This window comes from Schistocerca serialis, unplaced genomic scaffold (genome assembly GCF_023864345.2).
Source record: "Schistocerca serialis cubense isolate TAMUIC-IGC-003099 unplaced genomic scaffold, iqSchSeri2.2 HiC_scaffold_1210, whole genome shotgun sequence".
In the NCBI taxonomy this organism is placed as follows: domain Eukaryota; kingdom Metazoa; phylum Arthropoda; class Insecta; order Orthoptera; family Acrididae; genus Schistocerca; species Schistocerca serialis.
Window position 1 is genome coordinate 77,501 of NW_026047415.1, and position 5,000 is coordinate 82,500.

At 54.0% G+C, this 5,000-nt stretch overlaps 1 non-coding gene across 1 annotated transcript in view; it reads right to left on the bottom strand.

Moving 5' to 3' along the window:
- LOC126435509 (small subunit ribosomal RNA) overlaps positions 1-532 on the bottom strand; it is a 1,910-nt gene extending 1,378 nt beyond the window's left edge. Inside the window, exon 1 of the ribosomal RNA XR_007579989.1 lies at positions 1-532. This exon is cut by the window's left edge and continues 1,378 nt beyond it. This is a non-coding gene — a ribosomal RNA (small subunit ribosomal RNA).
- Between the last annotated feature and the right edge of the window lie 4,468 nt (positions 533-5,000).

The following is a 5,000-nucleotide window of genomic DNA, read 5'->3' on the forward strand; positions in this document are numbered from 1 at the left end:
CATTCCGATTACGGGGCCTCGGATGAGTCCCGTATCGTTATTTTTCGTCACTACCTCCCCGTGCCGGGAGTGGGTAATTTGCGCGCCTGCTGCCTTCCTTGGATGTGGTAGCCGTTTCTCAGGCTCCCTCTCCGGAATCGAACCCTGATTCCCCGTTACCCGTTACAACCATGGTAGGCGCAGAACCTACCATCGACAGTTGATAAGGCAGACATTTGAAAGATGCGTCGCCGGTACGAGGACCGTGCGATCAGCCCAAAGTTATTCAGAGTCACCAAGGCAAACGGACCGGACGAGCCGACCGATTGGTTTTGATCTAATAAAAGCGTCCCTTCCATCTCTGGTCGGGACTCTGTTTGCATGTATTAGCTCTAGAATTACCACAGTTATCCAAGTAACGTGGGTACGATCTAAGGAACCATAACTGATTTAATGAGCCATTCGCGGTTTCACCTTAATGCGGCTTGTACTGAGACATGCATGGCTTAATCTTTGAGACAAGCATATGACTACTGGCAGGATCAACCAGGGAGCTGCGTCAACTAGAGCTGAGCAGCCGGCCGCCCGGGAGTGTGTCCCGGGGGCCCGCGCGAACACGCAAGCGTCCGCTCAATTATTCTGCAAACAGGAGGAGGCTGAGCTCCCCTGCACCATACACCTCGAAACCCTCTCAGGTCCCGGCGGCGCGCAGCGCCGTCCTAAGTACTTGGTCGGGTTCGAGAGAGGCGCAATCGCCCGGGGTTTGGCGAGTAGACGCTTTAGGTGCGACCACCCGTGCTCCCAACTGAGCTTGCCGCTGCCGACAGAGGCCCGGGAGCGTGCTGTCGTGGCATTGCCGGCGGGAGACAACACGCGCCACCTACGGTGACCGGCAGCTCCAACGCCAGCGCCACAGAAGGACAAAAGCCCCACTTGGGTGCCGAAGCGAACTCTCCCAGCACAGCGCACGCGCCAACACGTCCGCACAGCTGCGATACAAACCACCTGCGAGAACCGCAGAGGCGACCGAGCAGCAGACGGCGTCGCGGCGCCGAGCGCCGGGCGGCGGCGCATCCTCAGCGCACACAGTCCTCAATCGGACCAGCACACTGCAGATGTCCACCGCGCTTCGCACCGGGCCCGCGAGGACCTACTTTGGCCGCACGGCGCCGCGTGCAGGGTGCGCCGGCGCGCAGCTGCGCCGCCTGCCGCCTCCGTCGGCCGGCGCGCCTGCCACTGGCCGCCCCCACCAGCCGGCTGTAGCGCGTGCGCCCACGCACCGCGCGGCCAGCACGCCGGGAGGCCCCCCCTCACCGGCCGGGGACGGTCCCACCCAGCCACCGCCGCGTATCGCTTCACACCCAGATGCCATTCACGTTCGTGGGCATGGTGGGTATCGCTGGAACAACCGGTTGGTAGCTCAACCGATCGTCGCCATCACTGATTCACCTCTAGCGAGAACAACCGCACCACAACGGTTTACCAGTTGTTCATTTGCGTAACGTCACCAGCAAACGTAGGCGTCCATCGCCATTTGCAAATTCAACGATTGTTGCATGCCTGTGTCAGGTGTCACGACACACTATGTCTGCCCACATACACGCAACAACATGTGCACGCTTCGCGAACACGTGGAAGGTGGCCCCCGTACGTATGCGATGTCCATTGCGCGAACGACTGTCAACCGGCCTCTGTCGCATGTCGCAGATGTGGAACGCAGTGCACCATGCTATCACGGTGTGTGAGAAGAGACGACTACGTCTGACAACACGCGCCACTACATCAACAGACGGCTCATGCTGATCGCCATCCAGGGCATACCACACTGCAATCCAGCTCTTATAGGGAGACGACACGTAGCTGAGTGCACAACATTTGGACCGCATGGTTCGCCGTTGTTGGCGCAGTCGTTGTACGGTCACATGTACCACGATGTATCATTCAGTACATGAGGACCAATGTGCAGTACAGTGTGTGATTTGGACGTACAACATCAGCGGACAGTTGACACAGGCCGTACCACAGCGTAGGCTAAGTGCTTCGCCATGCGAATGCCAATGAACAACTGCAAATGCCAATGAACAACTGCAAAGGGCATTGAGCATGTACGTCCTGCTGCCATCCACATTACAGTGTATAGCTGCAAGGTGTTTAACATGAAGCGATACACTGGGGACCGGGCAGTGCGAGTAGCAAACTATATTGCGGGGGTTGCAGTTAGGCAACACTACACTAATTTAACGCGTCGTATGACAATTACAGAGCAGGTTAAGGCCCAACGTGTGTTGGGTTAAGGCCCAACGTGTGTTGGGTTAAGGCCCAACGTGTGTTGGGTTAAGGCCCAACGTGTGTTGGGTTAAGGCCCAACGTGTGTTGGGTTAAGGCCCAACGTGTGTTGGGTTAAGGCCCAACGTGTGTTGGGTTAAGGCCCAACGTGTGTTGGGTTAAGGCCCAACGTGTGTTGGGTTAAGGCCCAACGTGTGTTGGGTTAAGGCCCAACGTGTGTTGGGTTAAGGCCCAACGTGTGTTGGGTTAAGGCCCAACGTGTGTTGGGTTAAGGCCCAACGTGTGTTGGGTTAAGGCCCAACGTGTGTTGGGTTAAGGCCCAACGTGTGTTGGGTTAAGGCCCAACATAGGTTGGGTTAAGGCCCAACATAGGTTGGGTTAAGGCGCAACATAGGTTGGGTTAAGGCGCAACATAGGTTGGGTTAAGGCGCAACATAGGTTGGGTTAAGGCGCAACATAGGTTGGGTTAAGGCGCAACATAGGTTGGGTTAAGGCGCAACATAGGTTGGGTTAAGGCGCAACATAGGTTGGGTTAAGGCGCAACATAGGTTGGGTTAAGGCGCAACATAGGTTAGGTTAAGGCGCAACATAGGTTAGGTTAAGGCGCAACATAGGTTAGGTTAAGGCGCAACATAGGTTAGGTTAAGGCGCAACATAGGTTAGGTTAATTCGCAACATAGGTTAGGTTAAGGCGCAACATAGGTTAGGTTAAGGCGCAACATAGGTTAGGTTAAGGCGCAACATAGGTTAGGTTAAGGCGCAACATAGGTTAGGTTAAGGCGCAACATAGGTTAGGTTAAGGCGCAACATAGGTTAGGTTAAGGCGCAACATAGGTTAGGTTAAGGCGCAACATAGGTTAGGTTAAGGCGCAACATAGGTTAGGTTAAGGCGCAACATAGGTTAGGTTAAGGCGCAACATAGGTTAGGTTAAGGCGCAACATAGGTTAGGTTAAGGCGCAACATAGGTTAGGTTAAGGCGCAACATAGGTTAGGTTAAGGCGCAACATAGGTTAGGTTAAGGCGCAACATAGGTTAGGTTAAGGCGCAACATAGGTTAGGTTGAGGCACAATATAGGTTAGGTTGAGGTACCGTATAGGTTAGGTTAAGGTACAGTATAGTTTAGGTTAAGGTACAGTATAGTTTAGGTTAAGGTACAGTATAGTTTAGGTTAAGGTACAGTATAGTTTAGGTTAAGGTACAGTATAGTTTAGGTTAAGGTACAGTATAGTTTAGGTTAAGGTACAGTATAGTTTAGGTTAAGGTACACATTGTTGTATGGAAAGGTGTAATGGGGGGGGGGGGGCGGCCGGTCGGTTTGTTGATTGTGATTATAGTAAGTGGATGCCTGCGGCATCATCTGATTTGCCACGTCAGGATGCACCTTTGGCTCATGACAGGCGGCGCTCCGATTCCATGCTTGTGGCAGACCTGTGTCTTTCATTCCTGCCATTGTTTGTGTGCTGTGAGAGGAGGCAGTATTGTGATGTTGGGTGCACCCCTGTGTAGGACATGTGTGGGTGTTGGTGGCTTAGCTGAGCAATGGTGGTTGTCGGGGGGGTGGGATATTCCGTTTTCTGAGTGGACCTCCCAGTCTGGTTATGACAGTGTGGATTGTCTCATGTGGCGGAGAGGATGCACTGGGTGTTGTTCCATGCTGGTGCTTACATATTGTCTGTGTGCGTGTTACAGGCGGAGAGTAGTGCGTGATAAGAGTGTGTGGCTGCCGTGTGGTTGTGATTGTGAGCAGAGTCTTTCAGCATGTATACGGACAGTTGTATATATTATCTGTATTCTGATGGGTCTATGTATTACTAATCAGCGCCGTGTATACGTTTAATCCGGTTCCAGTCGAAACTGTTGTATCTCTGTACATTAGTGACACGGCGAGCGCGCTATGTAGCTACTCGTCTCGGCAGCTTCCACCGGTGTATGGCAAATGATTATAAGCAATGAGTCGAGTCGTCAATACCGATAGTGTGACGTCACATGTCTGGGGTGGGGGACGCTGCGCCCTTCCGGTGGGTCATGGCCTAGAAAGACGCTCCCCACGCAGGGGGGCTTGGACTGTCATAAACTCTTCCGAGTAATATACTTGCCGTACGTTTTTGCGACTGCGAGTGCAACGCCCACCGGTACCGACATGGATGGAGCGCCTCCTAGCTGACCGCTCAGCATCGGCATTCGTACAGAGAGCAACGCGATCGCGTCTCTAGCTCGTAACTGGTACAGCTCGCAGCTCATGTATAGGGACAGCGGGAATGTCGCATATTGGACATAACTCTTCATGAAACGCAAGTTATAGGGGTGGATTGCACATTGCGACTGCGGGAAAAGTCCGCCGTTCATCCGCTGGAGTTGCGAGTTGGGCGGTTAGGGTGGGGCGCCGGTGGAGTGATTGCCGGTCGACGATTTCGTGCGGCAGAGGCGCTGGCGTTGGGGTGCTGTGGTCGACAGAGGACGCAGGCTTTGTGGGTGGGGTCGAAAGATGGGCACTGTGGGCCCATCGCTGTCTTAGTCGGCTTGGCGTCTCATAGATGGCGGTATCGTCGTTGCAGGACGTCATGCCGCGGGAGACCTACAGATGGCGCTGTGTTTTGTGGTGCGCTCGACATGGCGGACGTAGTGTTGTCAGATTCGCATAGATGGAGGTATTGCATGTGGTTTCGCCGTATTTTCATAGATGGCGATACTGTTTTGCCGGCATGGTTGGCGTAGTTCCGTCGGATCCCTGTA